The following is a 24,325-nucleotide window of genomic DNA, read 5'->3' on the forward strand; positions in this document are numbered from 1 at the left end:
CATTAGATGGTGTTCAGGAGAACGCACCTCCGGCTGCCGTGCCCTTAGATCCCGAGCAGATCGCGCCATCCGAGGGCGGGTGGATAGACCCCGCCACGGAGCCCGCACACTCATCGGTGATAGAACCGAACACAGGCATCGCCTCCAATGAGGTCTGTGCCATCGGACCCTCGGACTCATCTTCGGCCATAGGTTCCGAACCACACGCATCAGTGCCTATCAAATCTGATTGGGCACCGATCATGGAGTTCACCTCCGTGGATATCTTTCACCACTCACCCTTGGGTGACGTGCTAAATTCATTGAAATCCCTCTCCCTATCAGGATACTCTTGGTCGAACTATGTCCGACTTGAGTGGGAAGCGGATGACGAAGAAATTTGTTTCCCACCCACCACCCACTTGGTAGCCATTGTCGATGACTTAACCGACATGCTTGATTTTGACTCTGAAGAAATTGACGGTATGGACGACGATGCAGGAGAAGAACAGGAACCACCGCCCACAGGGCGCTGGATAGCCACCTCATCGTATGATATATATATATATATATATATATATATATATATATATATATATATATATATATATATATGGTGGACACCCCCAAAGAAAGCAATGGTAATGAGGCAACGGAGGATAATCCCCTTGAGAAGCACTCTAAGCACCGACGTCATCGGCGTCGCTCTAAGCCTCGTCATAGCAAAAATAGCAATACTGATATAGGAGACAATAGCACTCTGGATGGTGCCAAAGACGAAAACAATCCCGCCCAGCCAAGCTTCGAGCAAGACGGATAGGAGGATGGGCAAGCTAGCCCCAAGGAATAGGAAATGGATGGATAATCAGAGGACGACAATTACATGCCCCTCTCCGAAGACGAGGTGAGCCTTGGCGACGAAGAATTCATCGTGCGTGAGGATCCCGTCGAGCAGGAGCGCTTCAAGTGCTGGCTTATAGCCACTGCGAAAAGCTTGAAGAAAAAGCAGCAGCAGCTTCAAGCTGATCAAGATCTGCTATCTGATAGATGGACCGAGGTCCTGGCAGCCGAGGAATACGAACTCGAGCGACCAACCAAAAGTTACCCAAAGCGCAGGTTGCTACCTCAACTCGAGGAAGAGGCATTAAAGCCTACACTACCAGCACATGACACGGCTAATCGTCCACCTCGTGGTTGAGACAAAGCGGTGTATCAGCCCGAAGTCCAGCCCGCACCCCGTCGCCAAACAAGCAAAAACACGAAGGCCTGGGGCTACACACAAGACCTTCGAGACAAATCGGAGAACAAAGCAGGACAGCCAAAATCAATCTATGGATCACGGGGGCGCGCCCCAACACGTGACGATGACCGTCACGCCGGATATACTAAATACAAATCCGGCCGGGCCGGATACAACAGACCAGACTCATCTGAACTGCATCGTGATGTAGCCCGGCATAGAGGCACCGCACACCCCCTATTCTTCACTGATGAAGTAATGGATCATGAATTACCAAAAGGGTTTAAGCCCGTAAATATCGAACCCTGTGATGGGACTACAGACCCCGCGGTATGGATAGAAGATTTATTTCTCCACATTCACATGGCCCGTGGGGATGATCTACACGCCATCAAGTACCTCCCACTAAAACTCAAGGGACCGACTCGACATTGGCTGAATAGTTTGCCGGCAAACTCCATTGGAAGTTGGGAGAACCTGGCAGATGCATTCCTGGATAACTTCCAAGGCACTTATGTGCGACCACCGGATGCTGATGATTTAAGTCACATAACCCAACAGCCTGGAGAGTCAGCCAGGAAATTCTGGACTCGGTTCCTAACTAAAAAGAACCAAATTGTCGACTGTCCGGATGCCGAAGCCCTAGCGGCCTTTAAGCATAACATCCGCGACGAATGGATTTCCCGACACCTCGGCCAAGGGAAGCAGAAGTCCATGGCAGCCCTCATGACACTCATGACCCGCTTTTGCGCGGACGAGGATAGCTGGTTGGCTCGTAGGAACACCACAACAAACAATCCTGGCACATCAGAGGCTAGAGATAGCAACGGCAAGCCCCAAAGCAATAAACACAAACGTCATAACAATGGCGATAACGCCGATGACACGGCTATCAATGCCGGATTCAGTGGCTCTAAGTCCAATTAGCGAAAAAACCATTCAAAAAGAACAATCCGGGCCCGTCCAGTCTGGACCACATACTCGACTGTCAATGCCAAATTCATGGCACCCCAGGAACACCAGCCAATCATACCAACAGAGAATGCTGGGTCTTCAAACAAACCGGCAGGTTAGGTGCCGAAAACAAGGAGAAGGGGTCTCAAAGTGATGACGATGATGAGGAGCCCCGATCACCGAACACAGGAGGGCAAAAGAAATTTCCCCCACAAATCAAAACAGTGAACATGATAAACGCCACCCACATTCCCAAGCTGGAACGGATGTGCACTCTTAGGGATGTCGACTTAACGAAGCCAGTTGCCGCACAATATAAACTACGTTCGATCACCTTCGACCGTACGGATCATCCGGCCAATACCAATCAGGGCAATTCAGCCACACTAGTCCTTGACCCAATAATTGACGGGTTCCACCTCGCACGAGTCCTTATGGACCGATGCAACAGTCTAAACCTGCTGTATCAGGACACAGTGAGCAAGATGGGCATCGATTTTTCGATAATCAAACCCACTAAGACCACCTTTATAGGTGTTATACCATGTGTGGAGGCCCGTTGTACAGGCTCCATTACCCTGGAGGTAGTCTTTGGATCACCGAACAAATACTGTTCTGAGGAGTTAATCTGCGACATCGTCCCCTTTTGCAGTAGTTATCATGCACTGATTGGACGAACCGCGTTTGCTCGATTCAATGCGGTGCCACATTATGCCTACCACAAACTCAAGATACCCGGTCCACGCGATGTCATAACAGTTAATGGCAATGCCGAACTTCCCCTCTGTGCCGAAGAGTATACCGCCGCCTTAACAACAGATGGAATGAGTGGCATCTTTCAACTGAACCTCAAGTCGACGGCCAAGCTCCCGGATACCGTCAAGGGAGTCCGAACTACTTCGCGGCAGGATAGCCTGGCTCGTTCGGAGCTCAATTAAAACACTCTGGTAGTAAACAGAGGCAAAGCAAGGATAGGCCACACACTGCGGCTCAACCACTACGTGGCACACAAACGTTTCTTGCATTTTCTTTGCAGGTTCACTTTTGTGTAGGCCAGGACTGGCGACATGGAAACAACTTTAATGCACAAGGAATCCTTCGATATTCCCCTCGACTCCGGATCTGCACACAGCCTCCCCCCGCCTGGTCTCAGCAGGTTCCAAAGTCATATTTATTTTTATCAAATTACCTGTACTCATACGCATCGACGTGTTACTCAATTACAACATGTTGTTTTATATGACGCTTATCTGCTATTGTTTCTTAATGACACTCTTTGTCAATTGGCATATGTACATCACGATATGCCTTAATACGCCAGGGGCTTCATTATACCCATAATACGACAATAAAGTCCGAACACCTTCAGGTCGTTCAGCACCCCGAACTTATAGCATTATATGCATCAGCTCCGAATCATGTCTTGGGTCCATAGTTGGGTTTGCCCGGCTCCCATGTTTTGCCGCCTTACGTTCCGCTATATCGGCTAAGGCGACACAGGGAGAACTACTGCGATTGTGTCCTGGTTCTTCCAGGCGAGTGCCTCAAAAGAGAAAGCCGAAAACTGACTGTCATGATACGACGAGAGCTGGTCAGCTGTTCGAGAGGTTGCAAAATCTTTAAGGATTTCTTCCGCATTATGCGATAACTAATGCAGCGTGCGATGGATTGGATCTTCTTCCGATCAGGTTCTTATAGAGCCCCTCGTGCGGTCTTCCGAACACCATGGGCTGCGCCTACCTTCCTTTTGTCAAACTCCTATGGCTAAGTGAGTGTGATAAAGCCTTATAGTCCGATTCCCTGGTTTGTTGCACTGAACACCTCCTTCAAGGACCCAACACTGGGATAAAGAGTGCTCAGGTTCATCCCCAACACCCCCGTACTTCCTACGTGGGGGCGGAAGCTGACGACTGGCCAACTCTCAGGATTAATACATAAAAATGGCCACGCAGGAGGAAAAATTCTCAACTAATAGGCAATAAATAATAGAAATGACCTTGTTCAACATTACAAAGGACAACATGACTCTATTCATGGAAATATAATGTCCTTAGTGCATTGCTCCGCCGCAAGGCGGGATCCTTTCAGGACACTATCGTAATATAACTCGGGCTTGCAGTGCTCCTTCCCCTTCGGCGGTCCATCGGTCATCAGCTTTTGAGCATCCATCTTCCCCCAGTGCACCTTTGCGCGGGCGAAAGCCATTCGTGCACCCTCCATACAAACCGACCGCTTGATGACATCAAGTCGAGGGCAGGCACTCACAAGCCGCTTCACGAGCCCGAAGTAGTTGCTTGGAATTGGCTCGGCAGGCCATAGCTGGATAATTAAATCCTTCATGGCTAGTTCGGCCGCCTTATGGAAAATGGCGCCGGATACACCTGCGCCAGATACAGTGACCAGAAGAGCTTCTCCGTAGTGCTCCTCTCTTTAGCTTGATAGAATTGTGCGGCATCAGATATGCTGTGTGGCAGCTCCGCAAATACCCCTGGAGAAATCAGTATTCAAATTAGCAACTTTATTTTCTCCTCAAATACTTGCTTTGCATGGACAAAGCCTTACCCGCCGCGATCTTCCTTGCCTCTTGGATTTCCTGCAGGGCGCCTTGGGTTTCCCCCCGGGCATCGCATGCGGCCTGATGAGCCTTGGTGAGTTTGGATTCTTTCTCCGTCAAGCTCTGCTCCAAGGTCTCGCATTTCTTCACGGCATCTTGAAGCTCTTGCTCAGCTTCAATAACCCTGGCCTCGTGCTTCTCACGAAGAGCCTGCTCTGCGGCTGCCTTTTTCTCGGCCTCGGCCACAGCCTTCTTAAGAGCCTCGACTTCGGCCATCGCCCCTAGAGCAAATCATAAAACATATTGTTATCATATTAAATATTCGTTCGCAAGGAACGCGAGCAAGGTTTTTTGCATACCTTTTTTATCCTCCAATTGCTTTTTCAACTGGCCAAGTTCTTCTATGGCCCGCTCCAGACTCTGATTCAGTCCGGAGACTTCCGCATTATGAGAGGCGGCAGTCTCTATAGACGCCTGCTTATAAGCGAAGGGAGAGAGATGCCATAGAGTAAGTCTCCTGCGAACATAAATTTGATCCTCTGTCCGGTTCTTTCTTTCACCGAACAGTGTATCAGGGGCTACTACCTACACCATGACGTTCTTCGAAACCTCACAAAACATACCTCAAAGCCCATTACAAGGCTGATGCAGGCTTCATTCAGTCCACTCTCAGCAGAGTGAATCTTCTCAATCATCATACCCATAAGGGCACTGTGTTCTTCAACAATGGAGGCACTCTTTAGCGCCGCTGATAAAGTATCCGGCACCTCTGGTTGGACAGAAGTTGCCGATGGAACAGGCGCACCCCCTCCAGCTGAGGGAGGCTGCTTGCCTTATTCCGGAGCCGTATCGGTCTCCGGAATCGTGTACGGCTGGGGGCCGAATTTGAGATAGCCCCCGCCGTTGACATCCATGGTAGCCTTTTCTCCCGTGTGTCTGGCCCGTGAAGCTTGACCCCCTGGTGCCGTCTTCACGATCTTCTCCCCCCTCCTTGGCCTGGGTCCCTCTAGGACGACACCTCGGTGTCGTTCACGTGTTTTGGGGAAGGGGCCTTTGGGGGTGTCCCGCTGTCCATAGCATCCGAACCCAGTGAACCCTCCGATGAGGATTGTTCGGTGCGGGACCTCACCGGACTGCAAAAAAGTATGGATCAATGATTAAAACATCATGCCATAGTAAGTCTGGATGCATAAACATATTCGGAATTTATATACTCACAAGTTCACCAGGGGCTAGGCCCTGGGACCCCACTCCGAGCTGCTGTCGGCAGCGGCGGTGGACTCCTCCGAAAGGGGAGTTTTTCCCTTCTTAGGCGACTCGGCCTCCAAAGATGTGGAGGCCGTCCTTTTCTTCCTTCCCCTCACTGGGTCTTGGTCTTCCTCCTCTTCCTTGACCTCTCCGGAGGAAGAGCGGGATCCAGAGTCTTCGGATATAGTGTCTGAAGTGCCACAGCAACGAAGGCCGCCACTGGTCTTTTTGGCCCCCTTCTCGGTCTTCTTCTTCGGCACCTTGTAAGGCGCTGGGACTAGCATCTTCGTCAGAAGTGGGCCGGCCGGTTCTTCTGGCAGTTGGGCTGGACAGTAGATCCGCCCCGTCTTCTTCGTCCAGCCCTAGGAGGGTTGTGAAAAATACATCAAGCATTTCCCTTGGGTTATGCGAATAAAACGTATGAATTGCCAACATACAATGACTTACCGAACTTGCAGGGCGGGACAATTGGTACCCACAGTCCTCGGCGAAGTCCGGCCCTGATTTGCCGGACTTAAAAAGCACCTTCCAGATGTCCTTGTGCGAGGAGCCGAAGAGCTCCAGCAGGGTCTAGTGATTGGCCGGGTCAAAATCCCATAAATTGCAAGCCCTGTGTTGACAAGGAAGAATTCGACGAACTAACATCACCTGGACTACATTGACAAGTTTGATATTCTTGTCTTCGATATCCTTGGCGCGCGTCTGGAGCACCGACAGTTCGTCGGACGAAGACTAGTTCAGGCCTTTCTTGGGCCAGGACATAAGCCGCAAGAGAGCTCCAGATCAGAATTCGGGAGCTGCTGTGCATTTTGGGTTGCGCAGCTCAGTGACATAGAACCACTGCTGTTGCCACTCTTTGACGAAATCATTGAAAGTACCTGACGACCATGTGACGTTGGGCATCTTGCTCACCATGGCACCTCCGCACTCGGCGTGCTCGCCTCTCACTACCTTGGGCTTCACATTAAAAACCTTCAGCCATAAGCCAAAGTGTGGTGAGATGCGGAGAAAGGCCTCGCACACGACGATGAATGTCGAGATGTTGAGGAAGGAATTGGGGGATAGATCATGAAAATCGATCACGTAGTAATACATGATGCCGCGAACGAATGGGTGAAGGGGAAACCCTAGCCTGTGGACAAAGTGAGGGAGGAATGCAACCCTCTTGTGGGGTTCCGGGGTTGGGACGATCTGTCCCACCGTCGGGAGGCGACGACTGATTTTCTTGGCCAGATACCCGGCCTCCCGAAGCTTTTTGATATCCTTCTCCCGGACGGTAGAGGCCATCCACTTGCCTCCTGCTCCGGATCCGAACATTTTCGGAGGGCCTTTGTGGGCAAAGAAGATGAACGCTTGGGCGCTGGAGCTCGAGCGAGAGAGAACGGATAAGCAGAGGGAGAGGAAGGCGTGGGTGGAGAAAGGTGAATCCTTATCTCCTTATAAAGGCCGCAGGGATCCTGCGCCTCCCCACTTGCCTCGTAAAATTGCTTATTCCCCAAGCGTCACGATTAATGGCGTGGTTGGGTTACCCACACCTGTATTGATGAGAATCCCATGATAAGGGGACACGGTCTCTGCTTCGACAAGACGTGCCAAGGAAACCACCTCGCGATGTGTGCGGTGGCAGGTTGAAAAACGGTTCACATAATGACCAGGCTGTGGCCTGATGTCATGCTATGAAAAGTTGTCAGCAGATTAGATTTGTGGAATATTGCGCTCTCTACGGTGGTATGTGGAAATTGTTTTGCAGGGCCGGACACGATCCTTAAGTTCAAGATCTTCTATAGAGTATTCGGAGAAGGAACCCACCTTAAAATGCCGAAGACAATCTGCGTGCCGGACTCATCGTCATTGAAGCCTGGTTCAGGGGCTACTGAGGGAGTTCTGGATTAGGGGGGTCCTCGGACAGCCGGATTACGTACTTTGGCCGGACTGTTGGACTATGAATATACAAGATTGAAGACTTTGTCCCGTGTCCGAGTGGGACTCTCCTTTGCGTGCAAGGCAAGCTTGGCAATTCGGATATGTAGATTTCCTTCTTTGTAACCGACTCTATGTAACCCTAGCCCCCTCTGGTGTCTATATAAACCAAACGGTTTAGTCCGTAGGACAACAACAATCATAATCATAGGCTAGCTTCTAGGGTTTAGCCTCTACAATCTCATGGTAGATCAACTCTTGTAATACTCATATCATCAAGATTAATCAAGTAGGAAGTAGGGTATTACCTCTGTCGAGAGGGCCCGAACCTGGGTAAACATTGTGTCCCCCGCCTCCTGTTACCATTAGCCTTAGACGCACAGTTCGGGACCCCCTACCCGAGATCCGCCGGTTTTGACACCAACAATCACTTCGTTTGCAGCAGTTTCACATGTACTCCCTCCGGTCCTTTCTAATCTCGATACAAGTTTTGTCTGCAGTCAAAGTATCTCTACCGGGACCAATCTTATAGAAAAAAGTATGCACTTTCACAATGTGTGAAGTAAAAAGGAACAGAAGGAGTACAAAGAGTTTGAGCAGCTTTTTAGCGTTCATGTACATTGCAATCAAACACACAGGCCTGGCAATTCATAGAGAACATTCAAAACAATCGATGATTATGCATCTCAGCGATTCACATGTCAGAGCCAATATTTACTGCACAACTAAAGAAGAAAGAAAAAACTGATCGATGCTGCTGACAGCAAAAGGCGTCCTATTCAAAAATATCAAATGCATCTTCTTGCTAAAATCAATGAGCAAAATTTGACAAGGTTGTCCCATTCCAAAATATCAAATGCCTACGACTGTGGAATGGGCAGAGTTTTCCATCAGTTCGAACATTGACATGGCACCTCGTGCTAAATAAACTAGTTGTTCTTTTTGTGCAGTTCCACAAAAATAAACCAAATTCGCGCGTAGCTTGTATGATTTTGCCTTTATATGTTGCAACACCTTGAACTTATCGGCACCTCCTTTCTTGTGGTGGAAATGAATGATTCGATGTATTCATGAACATTTTGTACAGTTCCCATTGAAATCAAGTTGAGCACCCCTGTTTGCACAAATACAAAAAAAGTGATTGGCATAAAGCAAACTGTACTATGAATTGAGAGTTTAAACAGGCACCTACATGGTCCATGTAGATTACACTTTTAGAAAAATGGAACTCACCGGAAAGAATGCTAGAGCAACATTGTACTCGAGCATCATAGCAAGAAAATGGAGATTTGTCAGTCCTTCTGAGCTGAAGTTAGTTTGGTCTTGTGGGGAGTAATGTAACCATCCTTGAACCGCTCCTTCTCATGAGAAGATAGACAGGGCTTCTTCACCCTGGCATAATCGGAACTAGTCACATACTCCATATTCTTCTTCAGAGGAGGATGATCCTATTGTGCAAAGACAAGAGGACAACTAAATGCTAGCATCCCTGTTTGCTCGAAAAAAGGAAAGGAAATATTTAAAACAGCACAGATGAAGCACTTCTCAAGGACAATACCACTTTTTCATGACAGTATCTACACAGTAGCACAAAAACAATAGAGATGACAAAGCTCAATCATATGGATGAAATCAGTGGGCGAGTACCAACCTTTGTTAGGAGGCTTATTGTGTAGAGCATACAGATGAAGCACTTCTCCAGAACCATTTGTTGCTATCTACTGTGGTGGCCATGCTTACTATATACTCCTCGATTAATGTTTCCAACATCTTCTTGTGCAGTTCCACTAAAATATATGGTATATTCAAAGAAGATCCTTGTTTGCACAAGTAGAGATAATTATGTATTACATTAAGAGTGGCATCAAATCGGTGGCAAAACAATTGCTCGTTCTAGCCATAGCATTAAATTAAGATGCAAAACTATATCATTACTTGTGCCATCACAGTTCCAGTGCTTCATTACAGCACCAGGAGTTGATTTTTGTTTTTCTTCCTCTCGCTCTTCCCCATCATCACTTGGTTCAATAACAGACAAGCTTCGCCTTCAATGTAAGATTTGGCATGACAATTAGGGAGCACAAGTATAGAACTAAACAATGACATTAATTTTCTGATGAAAGTGGCAAAATACAGGCCAACAGTTGTGAAATATCCTTATCTTACCTCAATGGGATATTACGGTGCACATACAGATTGCAAGTCTTATCTCCATTTGTGCAGTTCACTAAAATCAAGCAATATTACCGTACAAGTAGCACAACATATGAAAGCACACTGCAGAATCATGTGAAAGAAGGCTAGTACTGACCTCTCATGACGCGGAATTCAAACAACTCACAAGAAGAAGATCTAAACCAAATTTGCCAACACGGATAGGAAGTAAGATCTCCTCTTGTGCAGTTCCACTAAGATCAAGAAATCAAGCAACGTTGTCGGTGTGACATTTTGGTTGAACTGCACAAAACACTCTTAAAACAAAAGTGTTTTGTGTAGTGCAACAAAAGGTCACAATGGCAACGAGGTGAAGTAGATAACCCTGTTTACACAGAGGTGCAAAGGAAACAACTAGTGGTCCATAACGATGGATGACACAGAAGCCAACAAAAAGAAGCATCTACCTTATCTAAATGGAAAAGAAAGCAAGACAGTAGGATTTCTCAAACGGTGGCATTGATTAATATTAACATAGAAATTATATTAACAATAAAATTCGTTAAACATGTAATTTGCTTTTAACTGTGGCATTGCATCAATTTTCCAGCGGCATTATTAGAGGGTGTTTGTTTACAGGAACATTTTGGTGTAGGGACTAAAAAACTCCGTGTCAGTCCCAGTTTAACCAAACAGGAGGGACTTTTAGGGACTAAAAGTGGGCATTTGGGACTAAAGAAAGAAGACCCCGAGGGAGAGTCTTTCTGGGACTTTTTCCAACAGTTGCCCCTGCCACGCATCGCACCTTGTCTCTATTAGTTCATTACTAGGGGTAACATGGTCTTTTAGCATGTCATTTAATAACCTCTAGTCCATGTTTAGTCCCTGGAACCAAACATGGCCTTAGATTAACAACAACTAAAGAGTTGCACGGGATAGTGGATGCACCAGCACCATGTGAATCTACCAATGTACTGGGGTGATCACTACTAGGAAAACGGCTATAGCTAATATGAATATTAATGGCGCACCATGTATGTGGTGCGCCACTGCTATATAGCAGTGGTGCACCAGTTATAGGTGTGCCACTGCTATATAGCAGTGGTGCACCAATTATAGGTGCGCCATTAATGGCCATATTACTAATGGCGCACCTGGTGAAAAGTGCGCCATTACAAAGTTTGACCAAGGTTTGACATAGTAATGGCGCACCTTCACAAAAGTGCGCCATTAATATGTGTATGACTGGGTCAAATCTTGGTCAAACTTATTAATGGCGCACTTTGCATAGGTGCGCCATTACTATGTCAAACTTAGTAATGGCGCACCTATACAAAGTGCACCGTTACTAAGTTTGACCAAGGTTTGACCAAGTCATGCACATAGTAATGGCGCACTTTGTGAAGGTGCGCCATTACTAACTTTGACCTCTTCAAATGCACCCCCCTGGACCGCCTTTTCAGTTTTTAAAAAAATAAAAGAAAATGATGGAAATGTCAAAAAAATAAAAGAAAATAAGTTTCCCATGTGATATGTGGTCTAGTTGTTGGGAAAATTTAAAAATATGAATTTCGACTTTATTTGCAAAATCTCTCTGGAATTTAGTAAAATGGGCATAACTTTTGCATACGAACTCGGATTAAAAAGTTTTCTTATATGAAAAATCATCTACTCGAAAAATTACATCCGAATTCAACATGAGAACCCCATTGAAGATTTTTAGAATCCCCAAAAAATTTCTGAAAAAATTTGTTAGTAATGATGCACTTCTATGTGGTGCGCCAGATAGTAATGGCGCACCTCTAGGCATAGTAATGGCGCACTATAGGTGCGCTATTACTATCTGATAGTAATGGCACACCAAATGTGTGCTATTACTAACAATTACTAATGGCGTGATAATAGTGGTGCACCTATAGTGCGCCATTTATTGCAAAAATATGTGCGCCACTAACAAGCCTTTTTCTAGTAGTAGATGCATAGTCTGTTGCAACAAAGAACAAACAACCAAGGAGCATATTTGTGTTGGTCCCAGTTTTATTATCTTTAGGCACCTTTACCTATGTGAGCGCAACAAATCTAGTCCTTCTCAAACTCTACAGCCTTGTCCCCCAAAACAAAAGATCAGTTTGTTACAGATGTGCATACTGCGAATGTCATTGTTTTCCCTTTTCGACCAATGTAGGTGCTGAATAGCCAGTCTGTACTAGTACTTTCGCCCCTTCCTTTCCTCTTTGAACCATGTCCTAGATTTATGCTATACAACTTTCCCCACTACTTTCCCTAATTCCTCTCCTCTTTGAACCACGTCTTAGATTCATGTGATACAACTTTCCTCACTACTTTCCCTCTTCCTTTCCTTTTTGAACCACGTCCTAGATTTATGCTATACAACTTTTCCTACGACTTTCCCCCACTCCTTTCCTCTTTGAACCATGTCCTAGATTCATGGTATACAACTTTCCATACTACTTTCCTGTTTGATCCAACACCTAGATTCGAGTGCAGAAGTGGAAAAAGCCCACATGCAGCTAGAGCAATGCATGTGGAATAAGTAAATTATACCTTAAGGTTCTTGGGGCGTGGTTCGGTGGGCGACCGGACAGCGGCGAAGAAGAAGGGGTTGGAGGCCCTCCTGTGCCGCCGCTGAGTGAAAGTGAATAGCTGCGCCGGTAGTGGATTCCCTCCCTCGCCGATGGAAACAATGTTAAGCCTCCTTCCCTTCCCGGTAGACGGATCCTGCTGGCTCTTTGACCAGCAGTGAGGGGAGAGAGAGGCCAACGAAGTCTTGTTTAGATCTGGAGAGGGTGAGAGAGTGTGAAGAGAGAAACTACAAGCGCTGAGAGAGAGAGAGGCCAACGAAGTCTTGTTTAGATCTACAGAGGGTGAGAGAGTGTGAAGGAGAAACTACAAGTGCTGAGAGAGAGAGAGAGAGAGAGGCCAATGAAGTCTTGTTTAGATCTGGAGAGGGTGAGAGAGTATGAAGAGAGCAACTACAAGCGCTAAGGCTCCAACATGTATATATATACTGGAGAGAGAGTGTGAAGAGTGCAAACCCTAGAAAACAAGCGCCAAGGCTGCAGCTTATAGGTGATGAGGTGATTCTACGGTCACTACAAGATCGTATAGCTCCATATCCATCCATTTTGACCAATTAAAGAACCCTCCTGGCACGAATTATGCTCAAGTGTAGTTATCGAACCCGAGACTTCAAGTTTGATGAGTGAATAGGCTAACCAGCTACACAACCCTCCCGTTATGTTCAACGAGAGGAAAATAACCTTTTATACATTCCTACATTCGTGTGACAAGCATGCCATGTTTTTTTGTGTGAGAGTCATTGGGATTTAAATCATAATCGTGTCATGTGGCTTTGGTGGTAAGACTATCCACAGTGGTGCAGAAATAGTGGAGCCTCAGTCACCTTACCTCTCTCCATGTAGTATGTTGGGTCCCACCAGTTAGAGGGTGAAACAAACAAATTAATAAGAAAACTTAAAAGCGCCAGCGGTGTATCTTACCTCACACATCTCGCTACTACTCGGGAACACTGTCCAATTGATCTCTCTGTTCGCTCACGTACTATTTTAAGTGAATCCTTATTATAACATGCACATAATTTTGGGCACTTGTATTCGACCTAAGTCAGTGTGCCACCGTATCTCATACTACTCCGTCTGTCTAGGTGTAATAAGTCACGTTAGAAGGTGCAGCGGGACCAAGGTGCAAGCAGATTGGAGGAGAAGGAGAAACTTGACCGGTCATTCCTCCAATCAATGCCCTGATTTCTATCTCTAAACGCAACAATTAATCCAAACAACTAAGAGACGCCATTTTAGCTACCATGCAGGGCCACGTATTTTTTGTGGCATGCAGGGCCACGTATTAACTCGCATGTAAGCCGACATTGATTTCTTTAGTGTTCAACGCATAGTTGCGCTCCATGCATTGGGTTTCCGGGGGAGATAACAAGGCAGAGTAAGGAACATTTGGTTCAATTGCTTAGGATGGTCATAGTGGTGAGTAACTTGGACTAGTAACATGCATATGTTAGTAGTCTATGGTACTACTACGCGAAGTTTGCCGTTGGAAGTGAGCCGATCTGGCTCTCCTGAGCTAGCAAGGTTTTTCTAGCCCACCCAAGCTACTGGCCCATAAAAGCTAACATATTTTAACAGTTCCAAACGCCTATCCTTTCCCGGGTATGCTATAAGCTGTTCTTGCTAAGGATCCAAACGCTCCCTAAGTAACAACGGTCGCTAGCAACGAGGCCAGGAGGGGATTGAGATGCGAAGTTAATGGACGACGCCTAAACATTTTAGGAATATATGATTTCCGTAAGATGACTTAACACCTAGACGGAGGGAGTACTACGCCTTAGTCTAGGTTTGATGGAATATTCGCCACCTCATCTCTTCTTGTACGTACTCCATTTGTATCTCACTTAATGAGGCTTCACACTCGCACGATTTTCCTATTCTTTGAACCTGTGTGTGGGTGTGCGTGTGTGTGTTTAATAGCATGTGTGTGTTAGAGAGAGCGACAGATCGACCTACTCCTATCGAGAGATGGTGTGTAGTGTACGATTTTAGTCGCGAGAGTCAGTGCATCCTATCGTTTCTGGGCGTCTGGTAGGGACAGGCGGACAACTGCCATGCCCGCTCCTGACCAGCCTAGCCCAACCAAAGCCCCTCCATCGCCCGCGCATGCTTCCCGCCCAAAACAGTCAGCGCCGCTCCAAAGAATCGGTGCCGCATTCATGCCCAGGCAGAGCGGATGCGACCTCTCACTGGCGCCTGCATTGAAGGGAGAAGCGGATTCAAGAGTGATGGTTGCTTCGTTCGTCCAACTTACTGTTGGGTCTATGTGATTTGACGGCTCATTGCTCATTATTACTGAGGTGGTAGGACTGCTGGATGTCCCACGCTTTCGGCGAAAGGAGGTACTACTAGATTACAATTTTCTCCATTCTTATAGCTGAGGAGTGCAAGAGTAGTGAAAACACGCAAGCTCAGTGATTACATGGCCCACCTCACACTATCACCATATTTTCTGGACACAGTCCGACACCTAACTTTTTACATAGTACTCCCTCTGTTCCTAAATACTAGACGAGTCCCCGCGCGTTGCCGCGGAATAGCCATATATCTCTATGCGTAAAATTATCGATTTCACAGAACTAAAAAAAACTCTATAACCGGATGACAAATGTGGTAGACAAAATAAAAAAACTCCCATCATCATTTAGATCATCCCATGTAAGGAAAAAAGATCAGCCAACTCCTACTGCATAATGGGATTATATTTTTCTTTTTGACATGTTAATGGGACTTAAAAGCTCACTTACATGCATGCTACCAGTGCATGCTTGCATGCAGACATGTTGATGTGATTTAAAACCCACTCACATGCATGCCATGGTATTTCTGCATGCTTGCATGTGGCTTTGTGCGGAGCCTCTCAATGTCTAGATCAGACGGCTATTATGGACTGATTTATTTCATCTAACGGTTACATTAATTTTGATGATGTGGCTCAATGAGAGGATATATAATTCCTAGTAGTGGGGGCTAGATATTTAGATATAGTAGATAAGTCTTTGTAGAGATTCCACTAGGTGGACTACATGCGGAACAAAATGAATGAATCTACACTTAAAATGCATCTATATACATCCGCATGTGGTTCATGGTGAAATCTCTACAAAGACTTATATTTAGGAACGGAGGAAGTACTAGTATAGTACATACTGTAATTTATCAGCGAGATAAATTTGTACAATGCTATGAAGCTTCCAGCTTCTGTTACATGTATCTTGCGTCCAAGGTTGCCCGTTACAAAATTTCATCAAATACAAAGGAGACTAACATGCATGCTATTGCATCTCAATGATTGACAGGTCATAGCAAATATGTACTCCCTCTGTTCCAAAATAAGTGTCTCAACTTTATGCAAACTTTAGTACAAAGTTGTACTACTACTAAAGTTGACACTTATTTTGGAACAGAGGCAGCTAAAGAAAAAATGATCCATTAGTCCCTACCCCTTGAACCGTAAAACCTAACCAGGCTTCAATTTGCTGGCATCGTTCGAGCTTCCTAAGAAATGATGTTTGCAACCTTTTGACCATCGTATCATTTTGTGCAGTTTCACCAAAATCGAGATGAGCATCCCTGTGGGAAAGAAATTGAAGAAGCGTGATTAGAATTAGATTACTGGGACTGGTTGATGAGACATAAACTCATCACAAATACAGTACTCTGAAGCCAGTATAGGTATGTGTGGGGCAAAGAAGTAGAGAAATATCCACATGGAGTGATGTGGGCAGCTAGAGCAGTGGTGCAAGCCGGCTGTAAAGGGAGTTGTACCTGAGGGATATCGGGATGTAGCTCAACCTTGAGGAGGGCGGGGGGAGGCGGCAACTGCCCACATCGCGGCAGTGAGCAAGGGACGAAGGCAACCTCACCGGCTTTGTGAGAGAGAACGACGGGGACCCCTGATCGGGACATGCCAACAGTGGGTTTTCACCGTCAGCGACGGTGACCGCATCTACACTAAGCATCCACCCCTTCCCTCGGCGGACGTGATCCGCCGAGATGTTAGAGATGTGGCCACAGTCGTTTTGTGTGAGAGAGTGTGAAGGGAGCAACCCCAGCAAGCAACCGTGTAGGCTGGCCCGTCCTGACTGTGTATACAGTGGAGCGGTTTCCTTTTTTCTCCATATGAACCTATCATATTGCGTATGTGCCATTGAAGAAAAAAAACTTTATTTATAAATGATGCGGCACCTACTACTCGTTCTTCAATAACCTTGCGCTTGGCGTCTCCAAAATATTAACCTTGCGATTGGCTCTTCGCCTCTTCGGGAATTCGAGCAATAATGGTACTGCAGTATATATCGTTCTGGCTATATGAGACCGAATGAATTGCTGCACGTCCACCACATGGGCGAGGATCGAGGGGCGAGGGAGAGTGCGTACTATTACGTCCGTTTCAGGGGGTGTTTGTTTCCTGCGACTTTTTAGTGTAGGGACTAGAAAAGGTCCCTCTTAGAGACTTTTTAACCAAACATGAGGGACTACTAGGGACTAAAACTTTCTTTTTGGGACTTAATGAAGAAGACTCTCCAGGAGAGTCTTTTTTGGGAGTTTTCCAACAATGCCCCTCCCTGCACCCATTGCCCCACCGCCCCATGGTGTTGTTTGGTTGTTATTTTTCTGTATACTAGGGGTAACATGGTCATTCAATAGCCTCTAGGGAGGGACTAGGGACTTTTTAGTGCCTGAAAACAAACAGGGAGGGACATTTTAAGGAGAAGGGACTTTTTAGTTGGGATTAGAAAAGTCCTAGGACTCATGAACCAAACAGGGCCTCGATATGGACTACATACAGAGCAAAATGAGTGAATCTACACTCTAAAATGCGTCTATATACATCAGTGTTTGGAGTATGTACTAGTAGTTCATATTGAAATCTACTAAAGGACATATATATATTCCAAACAATATGATAATATCTCTAACCAAGGTAGTAGGGACGAGGAGTAAACGGAGAGAGTAGTAAAATTTTCTCCTCGTCCTGCGAGCCACCGCGCGCGGGGGCGAGGGAGCGGGCGTAAGGCGTACAGTACTAAGAAAGCTTCACCTCATCCTACGAGCCACCGCGCCCGTGGGCGGGGGAGACGGTGTACTAAGCAAGCTTCTCCTCATTCTGTGAGTTGACAAGACACATCAAAAGTACTCTAGTGTATAGAGCCTTGCCTCTATGGTAGGCCCCACATTGTTTGCCTCTTTTTTAACATAACGCGTCAAGTCGCAATTTGTTTGTTCACCCGTGGTAGACGATCCTCCCTCCACCAAGTGGACAACCAGTACACGTGCCAAATTACCATGTGGGCTGCCTTTTCGTATAGAAATGAGCTCCACCGTGTACCGGCGCGGGTGTGGTTGGGAAAGAGACGGGAGTACGGGCGCCGTGCATGCACCTCTTCTCTTCATGCATGTCCCCCACCTACGTGGGTGTGTGTGAGAGATACAAACCGCGTTCGTGAGTGTCTTTTGTTTTGGGGGTGGGGGTGGGGTTGATTTCGTGAATGTATTTGTGGGAATATGTGTCGATGACATCTCAAACAAAATTTTGCATGTAATTTGTGTGAAATGGAGGCCTATCCATATCATATATAGAGGGTCGAGTGATCCACGAGAAGAGGGAGGGGTCATAGATATCGTTAGATTCAAAGAGAGGATCAAGTCGGTGGGTGAGGGATCAATGAAGAGAGCCATCGAAATTGTGTGTGTGTGCAAGTCAAAGATATAGGGCGGCTGACCTACCGGAACGTCAGAGCGCATAGGTCAAGTTTGTGTGTGGTAGGGAGACATTACTAGAGCGCTCGATGTATCGGTGTGTCTGTGGGGGGGGGGAGGGGGTGGGGGGAGGGGTAGGCAGAGGCCTAACTATAGAGGTAGAACGACTCGTATATGTGTTGAGAAGGAGAGACCCAGCTATGTCTTGAGGGAGATCGGTCGACATCCATACATAATTGAAGGACGGGAAATAGGATGGGACAGAGAGAGGGAGAGAGGAGAGAGAGAGAGAGGGAGAGGGGTAGAGTACTAGATGGGTGATGGAGTTGCTACTCGAAGATGGTGGGAGAGGGCCTACTAGACAAACTGAGGGTGGAACTGCAATATTATCAATAAGAGTGGGGATGTGTTTCTATGTGTGCCTGTGCGTGATAGATCTGTCGGGACGCATCCATGGATGATGAAGGGGAACCATGTGTTTGGTAAGCAAACCTAACTATATCGGTAGATCAATTGTTATTTGTCGGAGGAAGGGAGAGACATAACTAATGAGGTAGATCGATCGACTCATGGGGAAAAACGAGTTATAAGGACCTAGCTAGCTATATGTATAGCGGGAGATCAGTCGGTGTACGTCCATTTGTTAGAGGAAAATAAGGCCCAGCGAGACAGATAGACAGAGAGAATGCAGCTAGGAGGTGGTGCGAGAGGCCCAGCTACTAGCTAGATAGGGGGAGGAGTGTGCGGTTGTGAGATTGATGAAAATAGGGGCGAGAGTATACACGTGTGTGGGACCGTATGAGAGACACGAGGCAAGGACACATAAAGGAGGAGATTGAAGGTGCGTGTGTATGTTGTAGGCAGACATCACTTGAGAGGTTTATCGATCGGTGTGTGTCGGAAAGGAGTTGTGGAGACTCTGGGAGAACGACCTAAAGAAAAAAATGAATGTGCACGATGGATAGAATGCTGAGGGAGGGGGAGGGCGAGGAGGGCGTGTTCATGCACGAGAGAAAGTTAGTGGTAGCTACAAAGGTTAGAGGATTGTGTGGGTGTAAGAGACTGACAAAGATCATAATTTGATATGAAAGTGGATCCATATGTTTGAATAGGAGATCATAGTGTTTTAAACATATGCATGCATGAATATAGCGGTGATACGCGTGTTGTGGTTTTGCACATGTTATACCATAATGTGATAATGCATGGCATTTGCAACTCACAGCTAAATGTCGAACAATCTGAACCATACTATACATCGAACAATCTCACATTTTATTTGAATTTGTGATAATGTGTGGCGTTTGCAGCTTACAACTAAATACCGAACAATCTAAACAATACTATATATCGAACATTCTCACATTTTATTTGAATTTGTGGTAATGTGTGGTGTTTGCAACTCACATCTAAATACTTGTAGGCGTAGGGGGCGGGGCACCATACATAATGTGATAAACATATTATACATATGAGTCATGGTTTAGATTATGAAGATCTAGCTAGAGCTAGAAATGTAATGTCATTTTAAATCAACATAAAGTGGATTCAAAAAATCAAGTTTGAGTTCATATAGTACACATAGTTCATATGTAACTCGAGACTAATCATGTGGCGTGCTGTGAAGATAATACACAAACGATGGTCTAACTTGACAATAATGATGATTGTGGATCTTATTAAAACAGAGAAACGAATTCAAATGCTTTGACTTCACAACAATCATTATTGTAGATCTTATTGAAATAGAGAAACAAATTCAAATTTAGTTCATATTAAAGCAGTAGTATCACTAGTAGAAAACAAGGCTTTGGTTCGGGCCTGGCCAGCCCATTAGTCCCGGTTCTTAGCGAACCGGGACCCATGGGGGGCATTAGTCCTGGTTCATGAGCCCAGGGGGCCGGCCGGGGCCTCGTGGGCATTGGTCCCGGTTCGTCTGGACCTATTTGTCCTAGTTCTAGGCACGAAGCGAGACCAATGGTCCTCGCTCCTGGCCCACAACAATTGGTCCCGGTTCGTGGCTTGAACCAGGACAGATTACCAGGCTTTAGTCCCGGTTTCTACCATGAACCGGGACAAATGAGTTGCCTATATATACCCCATCGCCACAGCAGAGCACTCCACAGTGCTCTGTTTTTCTGGCTAGCAAGGGGAGGGCATTTGGGTGCTCTAGTTCACCTCCTATGCATATGAGGTGTTCGATGAAATGTCCGAGCCACACTAGTTAATCTTTCTCCTCTCAAAACTCGACCTTCGAGCTCCATTTTCCCTGAGATTTGTCTAGGTTTAGCAGTCTGTCACATCCCATCCCCTTCTTCACCGCCGTCGATCGCCCGCACCGATCTCGTCACCGGCACCACCATGGTGAGCTCTTGTTCGTATCTTCTTTCTGAAAGAAAAAAAATTCTTACTTCAGATAGATGCTTGTCTAATTTTCTTACTTTTATTATTCCTTGTTATTATATAGTGCGATGGTTTTGGTATCCGCCCCCGTCGGCCCTCGTCCTGTCTATGATCCAGATGTGATATATATTATCTTTTCATAACTATTTGGTTGATTTATTGTTTATGACAATTATGCTGACCAACATGACATAGATTTTATTTATGTAGGAGGTTGTTGAACCGGAAATTCCAACCAACCCTATTGTCGAGAGGTTAAATTTAGTTGAAGAAGAAAACAATTACTTGAAGGAAAAAATAAGAAAAATTGAGGAGAAGAAGATGATATTGGAGTTGCATGTTGCGGATGTCGTCGATGATCACAAGATCAAGATGGATGCAATGCGGTTGAAGATTAAAAAGATTAGAAAATATGTCATTCATACCGAGGCTTGGTATCATTATGCAGTTGGATCAGTTGTTACCTTGGTTGCGATTATGATCACATTTGTTGTTGCATTGAAATGTTTTACATAATTTCAATGTATGGTTTAATTAGATGCTCTGAGAGCTATATGTTGTTCAATGAGAACTATGTATGTACTTTGGTTTTAATATGATGATGAACTTCTATTAATGATGATATGTGGGTGAAATGATGATACCATGCCAACTTGGAACCTTTTCAGAGTTCATTTCAAATGCTTTTCAATTTCATGGTCTTATAGCTCAAAATAATCAGTAAATGCATGAAAGATAATAAATGTAGTCAGAAAGGGTTGTAAATTGATGATGTGGCTTTGAATGGTGCATTTTGAACACAGAAAAACTATGGAGTTCAAATAAGTTCAAAAAAACGAAATCGCTTTGTAACAGACGAGTTTCTGTATGAAACCCTGATACTTCGAAAGAGATTGTCTGTTTTGTACACGAAGTGCATCCAGTTTTTGCCGTAACCCTCTCTACTTTCTCGCACATGCTATGTGGTTCAAATGATGATATGTGCCACCCCGGCTCAGAGAAAGCCGGAATGCCCCGTATTCCAGCCCAGAGATTGAGATGAAGTCTTCTGGAATACGACACTTCTTAGCATAGAACAAACCAGCATTCTATTATTACACGAATATGAATACAAGGTCTTTGATATTACAATGAATAACATCGGTACGGCGATACTACGCCATCCTCAATTGCTATATGCAAGCAGCAGAACAACTCGAAGCAGCGGAATAACTCTAGCAACAGAACAATGACGACGGTGGTGAACTCCACTCCGCAGGAAACTCTGGTTGGAACGATTATCCTAGGTCGCAAGAACGGAAACCACGACAAGCAAGCAATCAAATCCGGCATGACCTGCAAGCTGGCATGACACGCCAGGTCAGTACATTGAATGTACTTGCAAGCTCACAACAAACAGAAGCATTCAAGACAGACAACAACAGGGCAATTACAGGTTACACAAGAATTATCAGAATAACATGGCATGATCAACATAAACATAATACAGCTAACAAAACATGAACATATTAATCCGACAATACTAGCATGCAACATGATGACACTATATGCACCACTTATCCTGCTCGGGTTACCTCGTAACCAACACATGCATCACTTACCAACCTCGGACATCACACGATCATCTCAGGATCAAATCAAGCTTGGTATAACAATACCGTAGTGATCATTAAATGACCACAAGGAGCTTGATTTTTACCCACGACTCTCGCACAACATTACGAATATCCAACAACTCGATATCCTCGATACCATCATGATCCATACGACGATCACGACCATGACCAACACTTGGCCCGTGATCCTTACGGCGATCACAACCACGACCAATACTTGTCCCGTGATCCTTACTGCGATCACAACCACGGGTTGTCATTAATCAAGTTATTATTATTAGTGTTGACTCATGGTGTACCCTACTGAAAGTGCTAGTTATCGACTAGAGGGGGGGTGAATAGGCGATTTTTATCAAAGTCTTCAAAACGTGTAAGTTTCGAAGACAAACGATAGAAATAACCTAATTGATATGCAGCGGAAGATAAACTACAACAAGCAAGCCATACTCAAGTATGCAATAGCGTTAACGTACGAAGACTAATAGCAGCTAGGTAGTAGGATCGGGATGGAAGATAGTATGAAGCCAATCAATAATAGTAGTCAAGCAATGAAGTCAATCAGATAAGATAGATAAGTAACGACTTCACGAAGACAAACTCAAGGTAAAGGAGGGAAGAGATAGAACCATTCACTTGTTGAAGACACATGATTTGTTGGACCAGTTCCAGTTGATGTGACAACTGTACGTCTGGTTGGGGAGGCTGAGATTCAACTCAGAAGACTGTGTATTCACCTTATTCCCCTTGAGCTAAGGTCACTTAGTCCTCGCCCAATCACTCTGGTAAGTCTTCAAGGTAGACTTCCAAACCTTCACAAACTTCGTTCACCCGGCAATCCACAATGACTCTTGGATGCTCAGAACGCGATGCCTAACCGACTGGAGGATGCACAGTCCTCAAGTGTAATAAGTCTTCAGGTCACACAGACAGAAAAACTTCAGTGATGCCTAACACTCTTTGGCTCTGGGTGTTTGGGCTTTGTTCTCGCAAGGATTTCTCTCTCTCAAATGCTTCAAGGTGGGTTGCTCTCAAAACGACAAAAGCCGTATACTAACTCTGAGCAGCCACCAATTTATGGTGTAGGGGGTGGGCTATTTATAGCCACAAGGCAACCCGACCTGATTTGTCTGAAATGACCCTGGGTCACTAAGGAACTGACACGTGTTCCAACAGTCAGATTTCAAACACATGCGACAACTTTACTTGGGCTACAAGCAAAGCTGACTTATCCAACTCTGGATAAGATTTGCTCTCATTGTCTTCGCTCGAAGACATAGGATTTGGGTTGAGCATCACTTCAGTCACTCTGATTTAGTTCACTTGGACCCCACTTAACAATACGGTGGTTCCTATGACTCAACACAGAAGAAGAGGAAACAACGAAACAACTCAGTCTTCACGTCCATAGTCTTCACTCAATGTCTTCTCATGTCATAGTCTTCAATGTGAACCTTTTCACACACCACCATTGTCTTCAATGTCTTCATACATTTTTAGGGGTCATCTCCGGTAGGTAAACCGAATCAATGAGGGACACTACCTGCGTTATCCTGCAATTCTCACAAACGCATTAGTCCCTCAACCAACTTTGTCGTCAATACTCCAAAACCAACTAGGAGTGGCACTAGATGCACTTACAATCTCCCCCTTTTTGGTGATTGATGACAAACTGGTTGAAGTTTTCAACGGGGATAAAGTATGTGAAATTGTAAAGGGTAGGAAATTGTCTTCATAAGTAGCAAGGGCTCCCCCTGAAGATGTGCATATAAGTAATTTTGCTTTTGGAATGCAAATGCACATGGCAGGTTGTACTTGTGGAGATCCACTTCAACTTATGAAGATAATTCATCATGCATGAAATGATATAGCATATAGGATGACATGCATAATGAAAAATGGACGTCCGCAGGATGATCTAAGTGCGGAGTTTATCATCGCACATGCGGAATTTATC

This window comes from Triticum dicoccoides, chromosome 7B (assembly GCF_002162155.2).
Source record: "Triticum dicoccoides isolate Atlit2015 ecotype Zavitan chromosome 7B, WEW_v2.0, whole genome shotgun sequence".
Taxonomy (NCBI): domain Eukaryota; kingdom Viridiplantae; phylum Streptophyta; class Magnoliopsida; order Poales; family Poaceae; genus Triticum; species Triticum dicoccoides.